This window comes from Thermobia domestica, chromosome 10 (assembly GCF_964235325.1).
Source record: "Thermobia domestica chromosome 10, izTheDome1.hap1.1, whole genome shotgun sequence".
Lineage (NCBI taxonomy): Eukaryota > Metazoa > Arthropoda > Insecta > Zygentoma > Lepismatidae > Thermobia > Thermobia domestica.
The window spans coordinates 194,813,172-194,836,089 of record NC_137463.1 but is presented as its reverse complement, the minus strand read 5'-3'; the positions used below and the strand labels follow the sequence as shown (position 1 = coordinate 194,836,089).

General features: G+C 35.8%; 1 long non-coding RNA gene across 1 annotated transcript in view; it reads right to left on the bottom strand.

Moving 5' to 3' along the window:
• Positions 1-5,357: 5,357 nt before the first annotated feature.
• The window catches only part of LOC145662137 (uncharacterized), a 34,195-nt gene continuing 16,634 nt past the window's right edge, over positions 5,358-22,918 (bottom strand). Inside the window, exons 2-3 of the long non-coding RNA XR_014126995.1 lie at positions 18,558-18,702; positions 5,358-5,489 (exon numbers count right to left, since the gene is read on the bottom strand). This is a non-coding gene — a long non-coding RNA (uncharacterized LOC145662137). The remainder of the gene's footprint in view (positions 5,490-18,557; positions 18,703-22,918) is intronic.

The window sequence follows — 22,918 nt, the reverse complement described above, 5'->3', positions numbered from 1 at the left end:
ATCCTACAATAAATAGATAAAATCTTGATGCAATGTGTATAATGTTTTTTTTTTATATAAAATCAGTAGCCTTGTAGTTATATAAATATATAGGAACTGGTGATTTCGTCTTATATCGAATATACATTTCATTATATTTGGTAGGTACTGCTTGTTCTCTTTAAGTAACCATTAAAGCTTATTGATTGATATATTGCACCAATTTCACACTTTGAACTTAACTTGCAACTAGTAGTCTAATATCATTGGTAAAAAGTGATTCTTGATGCAATCAGATTGATTTTGATCACTCAAATATTTCTTTAAATATTTTTCAAATGTTTTGATAAGGGTTCTCTTTATTTTTCCGCCTCCTGTTTATTTTTTTTTTTTTAATTTGAAACTTATAATCCCTAGTATTATAACCATGAATCAAGGTATAAGGTAGTTGGTGCAAAGTTGTTTAGTTTTCCAAGATATAATCTATTAGATCTCGTTCCAAGATATATATAGAACGAGATATCATCCGACCCATGTTGTCATTTGAAATTTTAAAGTTGGCGCCAGATTCACTTTGATAGGGGCCCTGGATACACTTTCTTTTCACAGAATTTGATCGGCGTCTCTGCGCTTTTTAATTTTGATCCTTATCACTTTTTTATCTCCTGATGGATACTTGACGGGAAATTGATTTGTAACACTCAATTTTAACGTACCCGGTTTATAGGGATACCATACGTCAATATTTATGAGGAAATATCCTAATTTTAAGAGTAGAACTTTTCTCTCGCATACATTTTCTTAAATTACCTGATTTGTCTGCATTTTCTAAACTCAAGTGTATTCTCTACCTAAACTTGTCGATTGTATTATTGACAACAACGCACAATGAGGAATGTGGAGAGTGAATATCTTCAAACACTTCTCTTTCACTTCCTTCTGTATCTATGTTTGCTTCTTTCTGTGGAGCTTTGTTATGCTTTTTTTTGTTTTCCTGTGAATATCTCATATTATCGTCTTTAAATATTTAACAAAAAGGAGGTATGGTAGCTCAATGGTAGATCTCGTATCTCTAGTGCGTGTGGGTCTTGGTTCGATCACTGGCCAAGTAAATTTATGGTGGACAACATAGTTTTCTAGGTGTACTCCTAATTCCTCCCGCATTCTCATTCCTCTAATCATTCTATCATCATTCACTCCCATTAATGATTCGTCTCACTTAGCCTAAAGGACATAACCCTGTGACGTTAAACTGAAAGATATATTTTCATTTCATTTAAGTATTTAAATTGTTAAATCTGGCCACAACATGATTCTTTTTCTTATTGTTGTGTTTCTAATATGCTTCCAACATGCCAATCAAGTACGAGGGAGTCTACAGAAGTCTTAAAGTACAAAATCCCGAAACTGTAGATCACCTCCAATTCAGGACTTGTGCTCATTTTAGGAATTAAGAAAGTCATTTGCAATAGCAACTGCAGTTTTTGCCTCTATTTCTTTCTGCCTTGTATGACTACATAGTTAATACACGGAAAAGCCGAATTCAACTTCGGGTGTCAGCTCTTGAGGTTCCTATCCCAGGTTTCCGCTCTAAGTTCATGTTTCATATTGCCTCGGAGTTGAAATTGGACGCCAAACTGCAATTCAACCAACTAACTCACTATTTCTTTAGAACTAGTATTAAAATTTGTCAACACAAACATATGTCTGATTACGAAACAACAAGAGAACGCCAATGAAAAACAAGGAAACGTACTGAGAATTCTATAATACAAATGGTACTAGAAAGTTTTGCAATACAGTTTTACTTAATTTCCACCACATTTAATACACCTCTCCATCCTGCGAAAGCAATCGTTAAACCAGATCTGTCAAGTTTCACTAGATCTGTCTAGTTTCGTTGTCTCAAGCCCTCAGAAGATCCTCATCACGGGTACACCTTTCAGCTTCATTTTCGCATACGGGAGCAGAGTAAAGTCTCAGGGAGCAAGGTCTAGACTGTAAGGAGGGCGATCAAGAAGTTTCCCCTCCTGTACTGGTCAGATATCCGGTGCAGGCTTTAGTGCGGTGAGCTGGAGCATTGCCATGATGGAGAAGCCAAGCGTCCATTCTTCAATTTGGTCTTAGGTTCTTTATAGATTTGATGACGTTACCCAGGCTCTGTTCAGTGGACCACTTAAATGTGACTGTCTTTTGTGGGTCCACAACGACACGTTCCACAATCCAACTCGACTCGATTTGATAACAATTACAACTCGATTTAAAAAACACAATTATCATTTTCTTCTTTACTGATCGGTATTTTCAGATTTAGGGGGGGGGTGATGCAAAGGTGCACATTCACCCCTCCTTTCGTTGTAAATATACACTATCTAAAGTGAGAAGCTGGCAGTGAGTTTTGCAAAAATCAATAGTTTCAGTCAATTTTCTGAAGGTTGAAGGAAAAGGATTCATCGATAGCTGACAGTTAACATTTCCAGTGCAATTACTCATTCACACCACGGATGTCTATAAGCATTTAAAAAACTGAATTTAATTCAAATGTAGTGGCAGTTATTTAGTGCACCCCCTCAGAAAATCCTGAATCCGGCCCTGGCTACAGGTGTGTCCTCATTATCAAAGACCCACATTTATTTTGAGACTTGATCGGCACATTATAACAGCACAACCAAGTCTCGTCACCCGTCACAATGTTGTTCGCATATCGAGATTGTCCCTTAGTGAACATTTGTAGCATCTCGCTGCACCATGTCACATGTCATGTCATCTCTCTTCAATCGGACTATTCGGCATCCAGAGACAACAAAGTTTCTTCACGTGCAAATGGTCGTGCAGAATCGAACGAGTTGCTGGTGCATTTAGGCCTAATGATCCACAATGTGCTGTTAGTTTACTCACCTGTCTTTATCAAGCATTTTCCTAACAGTGCACCCTAGTAATGTTTTCTTCCTTAACTGAACGCCTTCCCAGCTTCTTCGAGAGTGAAATTCCCCTTTGAAATTCTCTGTACCGCCTGAATACAGTTGTTCGATGTGGACAGATATTATTTAGTGCAAGAATCATTTCATCTAAGGACTGGTCTACGTTCAAACTGCTCATATCTCATTTCGTGACCAAGATGTCATAGCAAGCACTTTAAACTATCACTATTAATGAATAACTGAGCAATCGACTTGGCGCAATAGTTACTGTCAGAGTATGAACATGTCTCAGCATGCTCCAAGAAACAGATTCCTGGGACACATGGTTGCATTTTATTAAAAACTTTCCTATGGTATTTTTTGTATTAGTAGCGTCCAACAATAACAATAATAACAAATTTTGTCCAGGAATAAAACAAATAGCAAGCGATAGATCTGACTGAGCTGAACAAAGTGGTGTAAAAGCTCATACTTGGTTTCCGAGAATATGCACCTAAAGTTTCATGCGGTAACGAGAGCCAAGCCACTTATGACGTTAAAACGGATACTGAAGTAAATCATCGTTATGATGCTACACAATGACAATACATACTATGATTAATGATATATATATAGCTTGACATTTTATAGCCTAGATTAGAGCTGACATTTTAATTTCTGTTTAGTAAGAAATGTTGATCAAATATTAGACATACTGTATATCGGTCAATAGAGCTTAACAAGATTACAAACTTGAGGAAAAATTTTCAATAGTTCTCGAGAAAAACGAACTTTACTGGCGCTGAAAAGTAAATCGTTCGTTGCAGGGGTACAATTGGATCTGAACAGATAGGGGGACGCATGACATCACCCCGTCCCCCGTGCCTATCTTTGCCCATTATATTTTTTAAGGAAGTGGAGGGACGTCATTGATATTTTTTTGGATGTGGAGGAGCCGCGTCTAATCGCGTTTCTCCCTGGTTCGTTGTCAATAATAATTTACAGTTTTTTTTATTCTACTGAAATAGATACTTTATTTATTTATGTACTTACTATGTAATTAGCACATTGTATCTATTATTACATGTCTTCTTTGAAAGATGTTGCACACACACTCTCCGTATATACTAAAGGATGTACCATAAAAAAGGCAACTTTTGAAATCGTTATTTCTGTTCTTGTAAGTTGGCAGCACTGAACGTTACACAATTTTCATCTGTTGTCTTTGTAGTTAGTAGTCACTGACAGTAGTTCTTTCAGAAAAAATGTTCCGGGGGGAGGCACAATTGGTATTTCGAGGGGGCACTGCCGATAGACGTATTATTTTGGTTTCCTCCGGGGGGCACTCTCAGAGCTCCTGGGGGCAGTGTCCCCCCCAAAAAAAAAACATGTCTGGAAGAAACACTGGTCACGGAGCGCCGGAGAGCGCACGATCGTAATCACCAAGCATTCACCACATTTGTGACAAGTTTTCAGTATGAGCAACACGCTGTTCCGATCGTGAAAAGTTCTCCATTCCTACCCGTACAGAAAACAGAGTACGATTATGCGTAGTTCAGCGCGCATATTTTTAAATCATGCTCGACCCTAGCTATAGGAGCTAAATACGCGGTTCTGATTGGTTGAAGTTATCCGTTTCTCTCCGCGTAGCGTACATATAGTAGAAATCAAGTGCCTGTTGCTGTCAGTCCTTCTTGCCAAGCGTGCTAGCTATTAATGATGATCGCTTTTGGAGTGGGTTCAAACCCGACCCAAGAAAAGTTTTATTTATTTTATTTTTCTTTTTTATTTTCATGACACTTTTATCATTAAAATACGATAAAAAATAGTACTCATTTGCCTTGTACGTAATATATAATGCATAAAAATGCATAAAAAGTAATTTATATGATTTATTTACCTTATGAAACATAGCTGAGCGAGCGAAGGGGGTTACAAGCTCCACAGTGCTCATTTTGTTCCACCTTTACCCCCATGATAATACCACGTGACATTACGTCACACTTGGGTCGTCCGAACCTCACACGCTTTCTTCTGACCAAAATGCATATTGTTTTTTTAGGGTAGCGCTTGAAAAAAAAATATACATTATGTTCTTAATAAAATGTAACTCAAACATAATTATATTTTTACTTTTATCAACACGCAAAGTGACAATTTTCTTTTATTACTATAACACACAATACATGCACCAGAAAGTTGGGACAACTGCAAAGTGCAACCAATCAGAAACGTGTATTTAGTTCATATGGCTAGGGTTGAGCGTGAAAAATATGCGTTCGGAGCTCCGTGAGTACAAGCAACAAAGTCAAAGATGAAAATCGTGTAACGTTCAGTGTTGCCAATTTAATAGAACAGAAATGTTGGACATTTTAAAAGTTGCGTTCTTTATGAGACACCTTTTATTTGTAAAATTATTATTTTTTAGAAAAATAATCTGTCATTAGGAAAGTCACAAGGAAATAACAACACAGAGAAATTCTCCTATTTTGTATTTTATTTCTATCTAAAATTTCGATTTACAATTCCTTTGTACACATTCTTTCAAATCAAAATTTTAGCCATAGAAGCCAAATCCCTTGTAGAAACCGAAGGGGTAGAAGCCATAACCTGAAAAACAAGAGAAAGAAATCAATATATATTTGAGTAAATACGTAGACGAGATAATATTTAACATAAAATATAAATGGCAAAATAAGACTTGAATCAAATAGTAATCACAATTAGTAAAGACAGGTAGAAAAACTCTCGCGGGAACGAGATATACTATAAAGTCGCCGCACCAACTGGGAATGTGGCAATGAGAAGAAATGGCATGTTAAGAAACGTAGTAGCAAAGTATGGTGGGAAGAAAACAAAGAAAGGAAAGAAAAGACTAGAATTAATGGATGGTATTTGACCGGATTATTCCTATATCAAGACAAAATATTAACTGAAGACTATAGGGTATTGAAGCTAGAGTGGCCCAAAAGTAGGTTTACACCCCTGCCTTGATCAAGCATAACATTCTAGTTTATGAGTTTATTTGGTTCAGCTCTTCCGAGCTTAAGATATAATCAAAAACACATTAAGAACAAATAATAAAGAAACTAAGTCTATCAGATGGATAACATTAAGAAATTATATAAAATGCGGTACGGTACTGTATACCTACTTTTGGGCCACCCATGGAAAAGTACAACTTTAACCGAAACATGTGTTTCAGAAATGTTATGAGAAACACAAAATCTCAGAGACCCACAAGTCAATTTTGGTTTATATTTTACTTTTAAATGTATTTAAGTTTTCTTTTATATACATGGTATATGAACGTATAAAATAAAATAGCCAAATAAATTTAAACTCTCACCAGCAACCAGGGGTGCCACCATTGTGTTGTAAATTTATCACTGGGTCTGAGAGACCCATGTTTCGGTTAAAGTGTTAATGGTAAAATGTTTGCAAAAATGATGGTAACAATTTTAAACTGAATTTTTGTTTCACCTGCACGAAAAGAAAAGCGAGGGATGAACATTTTGATGTGGACCATATTTACTAATCATTTCCAACTATTACATTAATAGTATTGCCCACAAGACAATTTTTTTTTTTTTTTTTTTTTTTTTTTTTTTTTTTGTAGAGTCTGTGAGCAACTCTGTCCAAGTTTTGTATCTCAAAAACTATTTTAGTGTAACGTGCTTCACACTATAAAAATTATAAATTGAGAAAGCGATTGTACGCATAATGAAGAGAATTTATCAATGTTTACGTGAAAATGCAAAATACATTTTTCTATTTAAATCCCACGATTATAACCTATAGGCAAAAGGAGACAAATGATAATACAAGTGAATTATGATGGAAGAATTCATGATGTGAGAATGTAGGAGAAAATTAGAGTACCGTGAGAACACCCCGGACACGGTGTTGTCTACCACGAACTTACTTGCACTTTAGAAAACATCGAGTTAAATGAATCCTATTGTCACTTAAATTGATTTCTCTAATAGTTTTTGGAGAACCCTGTGGAAAAGTCGAGGTTGGCTTTTTAAGTATATAAATCGTTGTTAACCTTACTTACGTTTTACCACATGCGCAAATTAGTCAAGCTCTTAATACAACGCTAAAAACGATTCTGCCTAAGACCCAGTATGATTACTGAGACATAACTAAAAAAATAATAATTGACCTTCAAATTACAATTTCTGTTTAACAAAAATATATTAATATATATATACAATTACCTGCTTCATTGGGTTAAATTAAGAAAAAAAATAGTAATATGTTTCGTTAATCAGTCATTTTTTACTATTACTAAATTGCTCTCTGATATCGGCCATTTTCGATCATTTTTATATTTCTTTCCCGTCTTCTTCCCCTATATTGTGTGGCTGAATTTGGATTTAAACGGCATCGAAAGTGTTGCTGTTCACCACAGCGACCCCGAAAACTATGGATTCGACATTTTATATTGTTCATTTTAGATCATTTTTAAATATCTCTCCTCTCCTACGTTGAAACGTAATAATGAAATGATCTTAACCATCCCAGGCCCGAACCTCATCTATGTTGAAAGTTTGATCGAGATCGGTCTAGCGGTTCAAGAGATTACGAGTCACAAACATAGCGACTTTCAATTTAATAAAATGGATATAGGTCCTATTAGTTGAGATCACATCGATCTGGACAAGTTAATATGCTTGAGGATCAATTTTCATGTGTAGTTCCCGGGATAAAATAAAACGAATTTTTGTCCCCGAAATGTATGGTCCTTCGTTGTCAATAACTATTAAGACTATTACCTGAAAGAAATTGTTATTTATTTAGGCGCTCTGCATATGTAGCAAAATACGTTGTTATCTAGCGGATTGTTGCTTCTTTTATAACGGTGACACACATACACATACTACTTGTAGCTTATGTATCAGTGGCGGATACAGGTGGGAGCGATCGGGACGATCGTCCCCCCCAGAAGAGGAAACTTTTTTTTATTTTATATATAAATAAAACCTATCCCAGAGTTTGGAGGTCTTAAAAGTAGCTCTAAGTAGCAGTATTACAACCCCCCCCCCCCACAGAAGCCCGTCCTGGATCCGCCCTTGTTATGTATACTGTATATAGATATGGGCTGTGTAAAAAGGAGGAAGTATTAAATACTTGGATGTGTATGATAAAAGTAATGTTGCATTACTCTGTACGTGAATAGTTACAAAAATGCTCCTTTAATTATGTATTTATTAATTTCATAGAGGGGCACGGCAACTCAGTGGAAGAGCGCTTACCTCTGGTGACTGGGATCATGGGTTCGATTTCTGCCAAGGAAGTTTGTGAACAACATCGTGTAACTTCATTTTGTCAGGATTTCTTCCATTTCGTCCCACATTTTATTCCACAAATTCCTCCATTATCATTCACTTGCTTTAATCATACATATCGAGCTTCCTCTTAGCTAAGCGGTTAGCGTACGTGCCTTTGATACGGGGGGGGGCAGGGCTCGATTCCCGGTGGGAGCTCATGTGGTTCGGAGTCTACGTTAAAGATCTACGTCTCATAGAGCCTCGCTGCTGAAAGGAACGCTTAAGTAAAGATCAAATCAAAAATCATCTGCCTCACTTAATCTATGACATAATCGTAGGACGTTACACTGAAAGATTTTATTTCATTTGTTGTTGATTTCATGGTAGTATCACATTACACACATTTTCCAAAACAACCAAAAAATGTCAAAATCTTACCTGATTTTCCATTCATATTTTTTTTTCTTTGAGTTGTTCATTGTAAATTAATTTTAAACAACAAATTCTGTATTATATTCGCAAGGAATGTAGTAACCTCGTTGATAAGTGGCTGATTTAAAAAGACGCATTAATGTTGTATCATTTCTTTTCATGCAAAGTGGGTTATGCTTCATAGTGGTTTAATACTTTTACTCACCTCCTCTTTGCCATCTAACGTCATTATCACGAACTACGTGATACCAGTTCAAACCTAAAGTTGATATAACACTGCCATCTATAAGTGATATTTTGAATCGCTTTGTCAGTTCTCCGTTTGAGTTCATAAAGCTGGGAATGTGTAATTGAGGGATATCAATTTGGGAGATCAGGGGTTTCTGTTTCTTAATAAATTGTATACTAATAAAAACGTGAAAGTTTGTCAGTGAACATGTACAGCGATTATCCCTATTATAATTAATCTGTACCTATATTATCAACATTGATCAGAGGCGCAATAATTAAGCATATAGCTTAGATATAATTAAAAGAAAGAATGCTGTTATTGACAGGACATGTTGTCATGAGTAAGATTATTAGTTTATTATTGATAGAACATGTTGTTATTGTCGAGATTATTGGTTGCTATGGGAAAGCTCATTACTGAGTTTTACACACGAAATTAGAGGATACGTATACGAAAGATATGGTTGCTGTTGATATTTAATGTACGTATAAAACAGAAGAATAAATCGACGATTTCTGGACGCAATTCATGTTTATGGTTAGTAATTAGTAGCTGATATGTTTATTATAATAACATGATAATTTAAAGATACGTAAAACGAATCAGGGCTAAAGCGAAGTGTTTATATATATTTCGTTTTATCTGGTGCCGAAGACACGGGACTATACTATACTATTTAGTTCCGAAGAATAGTAAGAACTGAGTTTATGTGTATACGTATTTTATGAGTTTCACTACTTTGAGAAGTGGGAAGAGAATACAAAGAATTGTTAATATGCAGGATTCCGAGATTGAAGAAGTACCCAGTATTTCAAATCAAACCATACCTGGAAATGCCGTAACTCTGCCTGAACATTCCTATTCTAAACTTATTGATATGTTTAGTCAACTACTAGACCAGAAATTTGATCAACAACAAAAATTATACGATAAAAAGCTAGATGAAAAGCTAGATGAAAAGCTAGAACAGAAATTTGACCAACAACAAAAAAGGCTAGAACAGATACTAACGCAGCAAAAATCTCTTGCAGATAAAGTACAAGGTGTACAAGAAGGTTTCGATCGGCTACAACATAATTTGAAAGAGGATTTGCACGTATTGATTAAAAGGGTGAACGGTACTGATGCGAATAAGAAAGTAGAACCGGAAGAAGATCAGAAGAAAGTCGATGAACGAAATGAAAATATTGAAGAACAGGATGGAAATGAAACAATTGAACCTGTGACGAATGGTGATGCGGGAGATGCTACAATTGAAGAAGAACCGTCATCTCCGGCCAAGGAAACCTCTACTACCACTACAGGCGTATTCAAAATTGAAGTGAAAGGTCTACCGAGATTATACCGGTTAGAGAAATTGAAGAAATTGTTGACAGACGATTTGAAGTTGGGAAGCCATATTATTAAGTCGCCGAAGAGAGCGAGTTCTTGGATTTATTTGATCTTTAAAACTGAAGAAGACCAACAGATGGCAGTGAAGACCTTGAATGGATACAGTTGGAAGAAGCGAGTTCTTTCAGCCGAAGTTGCCGAAGCTGATCATCGTAAACGAAAATTAGAAAACTCTGTTGATAAGGATTCTAAAAAGGCGAAAGTTGAGCTATCTGTAGAAGATAGAATAAAACAGGCAACAATACCTTTGTGGGATGTTACTTATGGAGAACAGTTGAAGAAGAATAATGAAGAAATAAAATCTTCACTCACGCGACTGATGGATTTGTTGCCGAGAAGGAATTTGGATTTAGCAGATTGGACAAAAGAAAGAAAAGAGAAGAATGAAGGACTTGCAGACTTTCTGAAGCATTCGCCTATAAGAAAAATTACGCATGATTTGAAAGATTATTTCCAAAACAGAGAAGGTAACTGTTTGAATGTGACATCGTTCTATTTCCTGATCTCCACTGAAAAGGAAGAAGGTGAGAAACCTCCACCACTGCAGCTGTTGTTCGGGAAAGAATATGTGAAAGAAACTGTATGTGACGTGAATTTCCGAGTATCTACAGATTATTATTTTCAAGTGAATGCTTTGATAGCCGAGCAGCTTTATACTTCCATCACCAAAGTGGTTGAAGTTGACGAAGAAACTTCCTTCATAGATGTGTGTTGTGCCACTGGAGGAATTGGATTTATTCTTGCTAAGAAATGTGCTCAAATTCTTGGCATAGATACGTTGAATCAGACAATTGAAGATGGCTATATTCTCGTTTGTGACTCTTTGTTTAGTTTGATTGGATCTTTTGGACATGTAACTTAGATTTGAGTTACGGAGTTTGAGAAGGTTGTATTTAAGTAATTTTACTTTAAATAACGTTATGATTTTGTCTATTATCAGTACTTTGTTCGAATAATAACATTTTGTTCAGAAGGAGAAAACAAAATATTTTTATGCCGATATATTATGTATATTTTGTTTTATGTTATTTAATCTTGTTGAGTTCATGTTTATGATCGCGGTTGCTGAATTTATGTTAGCATATGTCTTAATATTATGTGCCTTATTAAGTCTTTCTCTTATGATATACCTATTGTTTTGTTCATCTTTATTTCATCTTATGTGTTTAAAAAGAGATTCGATTGTGTTAACTTGAAATCCATGACAGTGAACTTAAATTGAAGCTTTTAAACGTAATTAATGCCTTCTGATCTTGTTGTTGTTTTGATAAGATGACGATCTTAATTATGAATAATGTTGTTTGTATATGGATGTTATCGCTTAATGTAATAGAGGAACAATTAACTAGTAACTCTGCGTAAGTCATCAATTAGTTATAATTTTGAATAGACCCATAAATGATATTTGTAATGAATCGACGTTTTATGATACGTAATTAGTAATAAAAGAAAAATGTTGTTATAAATGAATTGATATATATATATGGAGAAAGAAGAGAAAAGAAAAATATTTATATTGATGTAATAATAATAATTAATACGAGGATTGATGTAATAATAATTAGTACGAGGGCTATTCAAAAAGTGAATGTTTTGAAAATACACAGGGTTCTTTCCTTCACTGTAATACTGTTACGGAATTCCCGTTCTGGGCGACATTTACAGCGATTATCCCTATTATAATTAATCTGTACCTATATTATCAACATTGATCAGAGGCGCAATAATTAAGCATATAGCTTAGATATAATTAAAAGAAAGAATGCTGTTATTGACAGGACATGTTGTCATGAGTAAGATTATTAGTTTATTATTGATAGAACATGTTGTTATTGTCGAGATTATTGGTTGCTATGGGAAAGCTCATTACTGAGTTTTACACACGAAATTAGAGGATACGTATACGAAAGATATGGTTGCTGTTGATATTTAATGTACGTATAAAACAGAAGAATAAATCGACGATTTCTGGACGCAATTCATGTTTATGGTTAGTAATTAGTAGCTGATATGTTTATTATAATAACATGATAATTTAAAGATACGTAAAACGAATCAGGGCTAAAGCGAAGTGTTTATATATATTTCGTTTTACATGTTTGGCACACACCCCTTGGCAAAATCTGAAATAATCAGTTCTTGCGACCCGGTTGGAGTAAGATGATCCAGATTTTCTCCCAGAAAATTTCATACCTGGACTTATTTAAATAAAAGTGTAAAATGGCTGCACTGGAAAGCAATTTGCCAAAGGACGTTCACTACATAGTAGTGACATGAAAGCATAATTTAATTTATCTTAGCTTCAGGACAAAGGGCAGTTGGTCAACACCAGAATGGAGGCGTATATATATATATATATATATTCTGTCGAATCAGGGGCGTCATTTAAGGAGGACAAGAGCCCAATCTCCCTGAAGATATGTAAATGAAACATTGGGTGTGTCTATTCTGACAAATCAGCGGTTCCTTTTGAGGAAGACAGGAGGACAATTACCCTCTTAAGTTTGAGAAATTCATATGTTTTAATCAAGTCCACAATAACATACGTAATTACTAATTTTAAAAAGTGGGATTCTTATATGAGTGGAGAATCTTCTCACAAGTTACCTCCTTTCTGAGCATCATATTACAATTATTATACCATACCATATATAAAAACTACAAACAAAGAAAAACACCATAAATCATATATATCATCTGATATATTATGTATTTACTGAAATTATTATCATTATTTAGTCCAAAGATCCATGGTTATGTCCTTTAGGCTAAAAGAGACTAATGATCAAGGAAATCAAATTCTTGTGTTCACGCATCGGGAATCGAAATGAAATCTTTAAGTTTTACGTTCCACTTTTATGCCATCTAGGCTAAAGGAGACGATGATGATGAAAAATGAATGAAATGATGGAATTAAGAAAGTGGAAGGAAACGGGAGAACACCGAGGAAACTCGCGCACACAGTGTTTGACTACCACAACGTTCACTTGGCGAGAGCTGAGATCGAACTTGCGACTCTATATGCACCAGAGGTGAACGCTCTACCACTGAGCCACCGCGGCACCTCGCATCGGGAATTCAAGCCAGGGCTACGTGCACGAAATACGCGCTAGCCACATATAACATGTTATTTCACTCATTCCTTTAGGCCTGCTATGCACTATACGATACACTATACACTAGGAAATCTCTTACAATTTTTCCTAGTCAAAATCTCAACGTGTATGAGATCAGATCACGTGCCATTTCCTATGTTCTGAACGATCCTATGAGATTGCTCTATTTCGAAAATAAAAAAATCGTAAGATTTAAGTGACATCAGATGAGAGAAAGTGAAAACAATTTTTTCTTCCTGCCAGCTGTATGTGGGTGAAATAGCAAAAATACTTGACAAAATGAAGAGGGGTGCAGAGACTGATGAGGTAAGTTTTTCTAATTTATCTTCTGATTTTTATTCTTTTTTAAAGAGGTGTGCACTTTAACAATATAGCGCCTGGTATCAATGTCACTAGGATGTGCAGTGTAGTTATGTGTGTTGCACAAAAGGGGTGAATGCCTCCTCAAATATATTCGTGTGAGATATGTAGTAACATTTTTCTCAGATAAATCCTAATATATTTCCTATTACTTATCTCATAGTGTATAGCAGCCTTAATTTCAAAAATTTTGCATAAACCTTATCCTCCCCGTGCGAAGAATGGGCATTTCAACTAGTTTCAATGTTACACACTCACACTATAATTGTGTACTCCTGTCTAGAAAAGAAATTTATGCAGTTCGCGAAATTATGAAAGTCGAAGTGGGGAAACAAGGATACAGGAGTTGTTAAAAAATATACTCTTCACACTCAAATGTTTCGTCATAGGGAGTTCACATATTTGAACACTTAAGATTATTTAACTATGTAAGATTAGGGACAATGACGATTCCAGTTTTAATTTCTTCTCTACAGGTGGAGAGGCAGAGATGTTGTAGGAAGGGCAGCTATGTTTTGAGTACCGAAAATAATAGTTTCATATTACTTCACCCAGTGGCGGATCTAGAAGGTAAAAACTGGGGGGGCGGCAGCCAGTACCCAGACTATGATAGGCATATAAAAAAGGTGATCCAACTACAATGCACGATGTTAATTATGTGTCACACCGTAACATCAAGGTTTTTGCCCAACTTAATTTGACATTTCTTTGTTTCAGGGTTTGGCAAATTCAACCATGGAGAGGTACACAATCGAGCAACGCGTGAAGATTATTGAAGCCTTTTACGAAAATGGACGTTCAAATCAAAATGCATTTCGTGCACTTCGTGATGTTTTTGGTCAGCATAATCGATCAAATGTGTCAACAATCGGGAGAATTGTGCGCAAATTTCAGAAAACAGGGTCTGTAGGAAATGTGAAGACAGCTGTGCATGCTCGCCAAGTTCGTTCTGCGGAAAACATTGCTGCTGTTTGCGATAGTGTGGCAGAAGAGCCGTCAACCTCGACTCGTCGTCGTGCCCAACAATTGAACATCTCACGAACATCACTGATGCGAATTTTGAAGAAAGATTTGAATTTACACGCTTACAAGGTTCAATTGACTCAAAAGCTGAAGCCTACTGACCATTTTCAGCGTCATCAATACGCTGAATGGTTGGTTGAACAGACACAAGTGAATGGTGACTTCACAAAGAAAATCATCTTCAGCGACGAGGCACACTTTCACCTCAGTGGACTCGTTAACAAGCAGAATTGCCGCATTTGGGCAAATGAGAATCCACGAGTGATTGTTGAAAAGCCGATGTATCCACAAAGAGTGACTCTTTGGTGCGGGTTATGGGCTGGCGGCATCATCAGGCCGTACTTTTTTGAAAATGAGGTCGGCCAAGCAGTTACCGTGACTGATGTTCGCTATCGCGAGATGATAACGGACTTCTTGTGGCCAGAAATTGAGGATATGGACCTGGACGATATGTGGTTCCAACAGGATGGTGCCACGTGCCACACAGCCAACGAAACATTGGCTCTATTGCGCGAAAAATTCAATGGCCGTGTAGTCTCACGTGGTGGCGATGTTAACTGGCCGCCACGATCATGTGATTTGACACCATTGGACTTTTTTCTGTGGGGATATTTAAAAGAAAAAGTGTACGTCAATAAGCCAAGAACAATTCAAGAGCTAAAGGATGCGATAATTCGGCACATTAATGATATTGAACCTCAATTATGTCTCAGAGTCATTGAAAATATGGACCATCGGATAGAAGTCTGCCACCGAAGCCGTGGCGAGCATTTGGCCGATATTTTGTTTCACACATAATTGCCATAGATTCTTCTATCATAATAAAAAATATTAAGATTATTCTCTGAAAACTTTGCGTTTTATTTACAATTAACATCGTGCATTGTAGTTGGACCACCCTTTTTATATAAACTTTCAAAAACATATAAATAATAGTTTAAATTATTTTGTCACTGAAAAAACTGGTGGGCCTAGGAGTCCCCGGCCCTGGCCTAGATCCGCCACTGACTTCACCTATATATTCCAATACAATATATTTGAGGAGGCATTCATCCCTCTAGAGTTGTTACTGGTTAGGGATACCAGTAGTCATTACTTATATCCAGCGGTTAAAAGTGAGGGGTGAACGAGGGTCCCCCGACCTCGAAAAAATATGTACGACGTCCCCTCAGATCCTAAAAAGGTACAATGGGCAAAGATAGGCAGGGGAACGGCGTGACGTCATGGCACTACCTACCGTCCCCCTATCTTTTCAGATCCACTTTTACCGCTGCCTATATTGAATTACTGAAGTTAATTCAGGGGCGGATCCAGGGGGGACGATCGGGGCGATCGCCCCCCCAGAAGAGGAAACTTTTTTATTTTATATATAAATAAAATATATAGTTTATTTTTTGACGCTCTTAAAAGTAGCTCTTAAAAGTAGCAGTATTACAACCCACCGCCCCTCCCCAGAAGTCCGTCCTGGATCCGTCCCTGAGTTAATTTGTAAATTTCTGGCAATGGTGTCATTTCTTACACTCCCAATAAGATATTACTGGGGGTACCTTTCTTCCAAACAAATTAAATGAGAGGAAATTCAACCCCTCCCCAGGATTTCGCACCCTAACTTTACGGACTGATGGATATTTTGTATTTATGGATCCTGTTCAAACTGGTATCTGTAGAATGTTTATATAAGTAGCCAGTATTAGATGACTAGTGCTAAGGTTTAATGACACTGTACTCGACTTAGTTTATTGCTTCGTATAGAATTAGATAGTGTACACAATTTTGTAATAAAATATTATTTGTTTTCAATATGTGATGATCTACTAAAGTTCTTCATAAGAATGCTGAGATAAGTAAGAAGATCAGAATATTTGTTCGATACACAAACCTATGAATAATTATTCATGGATAGAACATACTTGGTGCGAATGAAATATTCGCCATTTCTTAAGGCCAGAAGATGAAAACTACAATCAAAATAGTCGTGGCCCACAACCATACGTTTTTTGCATCGTTCAGACAACGATTGAATTCTGTGGCGAAACGAAACTGGAACGTGCGATGCGAATAGGTCCTCAACTGCATGTTGCTCCGTCCCGTTGTCAATGAAGTTTGCCCTTCTGAGAAGGGATCGAAATGCCGGAAGAGGTAATAGCAGTGGGAGAGATATCAGGGGCGTACAGGGGTTGAGGAAAGTTTTCATGCTGAAAGTCATAGAGAGAGAGTGCACAGTCATTTGGGCAGCATGGAAGTATGTATTTTGGTACAACATGAGGACACAAAGTCCTTTAACCATTGTTTGGATGCCTGAGGACAATTTAGCGGTTCATTTCATGAAGTTTTCAGCACTCTAACAATCCACAGTGAAAATTTGACCTTAATGAAGAAAGACGTGATGGATTACCTCTGCCATAGATCACCATACAACTAACAAAACATTCTGAGAGTTTTTGAAACTATAATGGACATATCCATTAACCTGATAGTTTATGGTTAAAGGAAGTTTCCATTGATCTGATAGTTTACGGGTGTAGATATGAGATGGGCAAGAAAAGCAACAGGATCAAATCAGATCACATGATGGAAGAGGTGAATGGATTGTTTGGCCTAGGCAATAACAAGGAATACTATATACAAACAACATATCAAGAATAGCTAAAGTATTCGATGGGAAACTAAAATTTCTATCCGGTAAATTCGAACAGTAGAAAAGAGAGATGAATTGTATGAAGTGTAGTTCATATTGATGCGAAGCATGGACTCTAAGAAGGAAAGAAAATATGGAGAATGAGAGCTTTTGAAATGTGCTGCTATAACAGGATATTCAAAATTAGACGGACAGGGAATGTGTCAAATGAAAGAGTGTTGGAAATAGTAGGGAGAAAAGCCAGTGTACGGAAGAATAGTTCGAAAAGAAGACACGGTATGATTTGATGCATTGTGAAACATGGAGGAATCACAGTATTAGCTATAGACGGAGTGGCAGAAGAAAAAGGCCGTGTTTGAAACATACAGACCGGAATAATACAAAATATAGGGAAGAAAATATACGGCGAAATGAAATACCTCGTTAAGGATAGAGAAGAATGGACAGACGCGCCAAACTAAAAATCGAACGATTGCTAACCTGAGAAGATATTTACGTTTACTTAAACTGCAAATTTGGTACTTTTGCTTGTATTAATTGAGATAATTCACGTTCTTGTATTTATTCAATTCAAGTTTCATTCCTGCATTCACAGAAACTTGTTATAAAATTTTCATACATTTAAGTTTAAATCTTATCTATTGTCTAACAACTATTCGTCAAGTCATCCACTTCTCATTTCATCCACAACATTATCAGATGCCATTCATAAATAAAATCACATCCACCATTTTAGGCAAAATGCAAATTTGCACTTGGTGTAATTTTCATCCTCCCTAACCATCTTACCAAGGAGGAAATACTCCTTTATATAATAGATCTTATGGTATTTCTATAAGCAGTGGTGTATTTAGGGGGGCTTCCGGACTTAAGCCCCCCTCCGAAATATTACTTACTATAGTAAAGTATATGAAATATCTTGCAGAATTTTCACATTTTCAGGCAAAGGCCCCCCCCCCGAAAGTTAGCAAAGCCCCTCCCAAAACAAAATCGTAAATACGCCACTGTCTATAAGTATACTTATACATACAGTAAATATGTGATATATTTAGTGAAGATGTTGTTGACAAAATCAGATACATCAATTAACGATTTACTATTTCATTAGAGTTAGGCGAAATGTAAAATTAAGTGAAGTGGGAAGACAAAGATTCATAATACTTGATATGATTTACCCGTCAACTCGCGTAATTCTTTATTTTAACTTACCAAACCCGTAGTATGGGAATCCGTAAAATCCATATCCGTAGCCCAATCCAAAAGCATTGGCGGTCTGCAGATCCTTCTCATCTCTCTGTTCCTCCACTGGGAGAGACAGGGCGACGCACACCAACATGGCCAACACCAGAAGACCCTAGAACAAGGTAAAACAGCGTTCATACTCTCATATTTAAATTGTACTTATTCGCTAAAAAAATACAATATAACCACTTTCGATTTCTCAATTGGATTTATACTGTTAAAAAAAAAAAAAGATCAAAATTGAGAAAGTTATCTTTACTTTCGCTCTCATTTTTAGCTCAAATTAACCGAACAGCAACGTTCAACTCTAACAAATATGAAGGAAGTTTGTTCAAAATTGAACTCTTAGGAAATAAGTTTGTTCTAAATTCCGTAAAAGTGAAAAATAAGTTATTTAAAATTCATATATTTTTCTGCCTTAAGAACTTTAAGTTTATTTAACGAATATGAAACAAATTTGTTCTAAATTGAGTAAATGTGAAATAAGTTTGCTCAAAATTTAATATTAAAAAAAAAAAAAGTGTTTGAAATTGACCAAATATGAGACAAACTTACTCGAAACTGAAAAAAAAAAAAATGAAACAAAAATTGAGCAAAACTTAAACAAGTTTATTCCTGATTGAACAATGGTAGTAAAAGCTTCCTCAAAATTAGAAAAAAATATCTTGCCATGTAACCAGTCCATGCAAAACGTAGGCGTCTTATATACATAAATAAGAGGAGCCTACACAACACAAAACTGTTGATCTATGTAGATTTTTTGTATTTTTGTTTTAACTTTTATTTAGGAAATGTACACCAAGTTGTTTTCTTTAATTTTTTGGACCCCCAAGAGAGTGGCGTCCTAAGCTATAGCTTGTTTAACTTATACGTAAATCCGAAACTGTTAATTGTATTAGAAAGGAATCTTCTTACATCAAAACGAAGATAATATGGCGATAGACCATGGTGAATTAATGATGATCATAACTTTTATTTTAATCTAAAACTTGCTTTTAGCTGCTTTGCCACATTCGGAAAAGAACAAAAGGAATATTATTCAAATGAAGGGAATAAATTTGAGCTCTTGATTATATATATATATCTGCCAAAACCTTGACACACTTTAGAAGATTACATACACATATGCTTTGCCAGTAGCCTCTTCGTAGCATTATTGAATGGGCATGATAGACCCAACCCAGGGGCGGATCCAGGACGGACTTCTGGGTATGTTCTAATACCGCTACTTAGAGCTACTTTTAAGAGCTCCAAACTCTGGGATGGGTTTTATTTATAAATATAAAATAAGAAAGTTTCCTCTTCTGGGGGTAAGGAGACGATTGTCCCCTTCCTGGATCTGCCATTGACCCAACCTTATGAGATTTTGAAGACAAATTAGTTATGGAATTGAAGGAAATATGTAAGAGAAACTCGCTGATTTAGTAGTATTGTTGGCTTACAGTACAAAAAAGCCAATAACCACTGCCAGAGCGTTTGCTAAGTTTAACGAATTTGCGTTTCATTTATAAACGTCTTAGTGAGTCAAGCTAAAAGATGTCACTATCTGCTCTATTTCCTGCGTGGAAGCAATTTTGAAGTTTTAAAATTATTGTGACGATTTAATTTGCGACCTGAAAACTTCATTACTTCAAAGAAACTGAAAAATGATTTCTTTTTTTAGTTTAACATACCATGGATATGCTCCTTAGGCTAAAGGACATGGATAACTAATGAAAATGAATGATTGTAAAATTACTTTTTTGTGCTCTCCAAGCGCGATTTGTAGTCTATTGAATGAAAAATTGTTTAGTTGGAAACTCAAGATAATAATTGTAAGTTCGTGAAATGTAAACTATTGCCCCCTTTAATTAAGCAGAACTTTAACCGAGAGTGTACAAGGAGTCGAAGTCTCGAGAGCGAAACTTGTTAACTTTAAGGCAATGTATTTTCTATCTTTAATTTTATATTTAATACTCGTCTTTCTGTTGAAATGAAATAGTTTAGTTTTACGTTACACGGTTGTACGTTACACGGTTGTAAGCTCAAGGAGACGCTGATGATAAGGATGACTGAAATGATGGATTGAAGAAAATAAGCGGGAACGGGAAGAACCCGAAAACTTTCACGCATACGGTGTTTGTCCACCACAAGGCAGGGGCGGATCCAGGGGGTGGGCGATCGGGGCGATCGCCCCCCCCAGAAGAGGAAACTTTCTTATTTTATATATATAAATAAAATCCATCCCAGAGTTTGGAGCCCTTAAAAGTAGCATTATGACAACTCACCGCCCCCCCCAGAAGTCGGTCCTGGATCCGCCCCTGCCACAAGGCCACTTGGAGCGTGGGATCTCTGGTTCAATTCTAGCTCTTAATAAGACTTCCGAAAGTTACGCATAGCATAGTTTGGAAGTTTAGTAATAAAAAGTTTATAGAAATTTCTTTTTAATATAATAGGCAAGTGTTCGACCAATCAGAGATAACGGTTTCTCCACATTTTTTTTACTTTTCGCTAACCATAACATAGCATGTGTTTACATCTTTCAGATGTATCCCCTACCATGTCTTTACTTATTGTCTTTATAAATTGAGTAGATTGTGCAGTATCTCAGTAATAATTTACTGTAGTACTAAATAGTAGTTTAAATTCAGAATTTACTTTTTTACATAAGTTATGTCACAGCAGTAGCTTAAGTTCAAATAGCAAGTATGGATCCCTATTAAAAGTGAAATATTTAAATGCAATAAAGATTAGTGTTATTATATATTTTATAAACTTCATTCTCGTGTAATTGACTTTGTAAAGCGATTTAGTTCCTGTGATTGAGTTTCGCAGATCAGTTCTTTTCAGGCAAAACCTATGACAACATTCTTTTTTTTAGGCTAAAACAACGAAATTCACTAAGAGGAAATCAATATGTTGGGCAAAAACCACGAAGCAGTACGTGGCTTTATACGAAAATAAATGAAAAAAATATATATATATATTCCAAATTTGTAAAAGTTCGGTATATTTTCTTCATTTACTTTCTTACATAGCATTAGCATTTATACTTTTAATAGGAGTGTAATACAAAAAGAATTTATTATAGAGTATATGCTTTACATCTATAACTAGAGCTGCCACATCTTACCTAAAGAATTTAAGGTACACTACGAGCAATTCTTCGACATAATTATAGAGAATAAAAACACTTTGTCCAAAATTAATGATCAGACACGAAATTAGATATCAAAACATTATTTTTTATAGGAGTTCGGATAAATGTTCCTCGTAGTTTTGAGATATGGATCTCATTGAACATATTATAACCTTACTAAATAGTGGATGAAAGGATGATGGACAAGGAAATCAAGTCTCCTTACCGAATTTGTGGGTAAAAGAGATGTAAACTTTGTTCAGTAATTGATGGGGGCGCGGTGGCTCAGTGGTAAAGCGTTCACCTACGCTGCTTGGGGTCCCTGGTTCGATCCCAGCTCGCGTCGTGAGGAACTTGTGGTGGACAAACACCGTGCTCATGGGTTTTCTCGGGATTTTCCCACTTTCCTCATTCCACCATTTCATTCATTTCTCATCATCACCATCCTTTTTAGACTAACCATCATAAGCGCGGGACGTAAAACTGAAAGATTTCATTGCTTCAGTACATTGAAAAGTAAACACTGTTTTCTACATCATAAGAAGTTATTAACTATATATGGAAATGAATCTCTAAGCTCTGAAAGAAGCTTCAAATAGAGATCTTAAAGATATGTATAAAATGACCAAAAATGGACTTTATTCCCTTGTATATTGAAAGTCCCATATATTATGTGCTGAATTAAAATCCATACGCTGCATTATTATTAACGCAGTATTTTGAAGAATAATTTTACCTATCTTAACATGTACTATCCAACGTGTTGTACGTATACGCGTAGTGCAATAACATGAAAGTAGTGTTGTGAGTGGGTTTATATTGAAACAAAAGATAAATAAATAACGAAATGTTAATCTTAATTGTCAATTATTTTCCAAAGAAATTTTAATTTTAGAGAGCGGTTCTAACGGGAAGTTAATTTTTTACTGACCATTTAATTTTCATAAAATCTTATAAAATGTTGGTAACGAATGAAAGATTCTTAAAAAAATTTTGGAAATGAATAAAAGATTCAGAGTTTACAAGGGTATCTCCAATTTTTTGCTGATTTAAGCTCGAAGTGCCATCTTGTACCAAATTGGAAAACAATAATGTCTTTTCTCAGAATTTTGAAATAAAAAATACCTACAGATAGCAGATGGAAAGTACTAGAGTGTTTTAGAGATATTGATGTGAAGAATAATAGAAAAGTTCAGTCGAGAACTCCCTC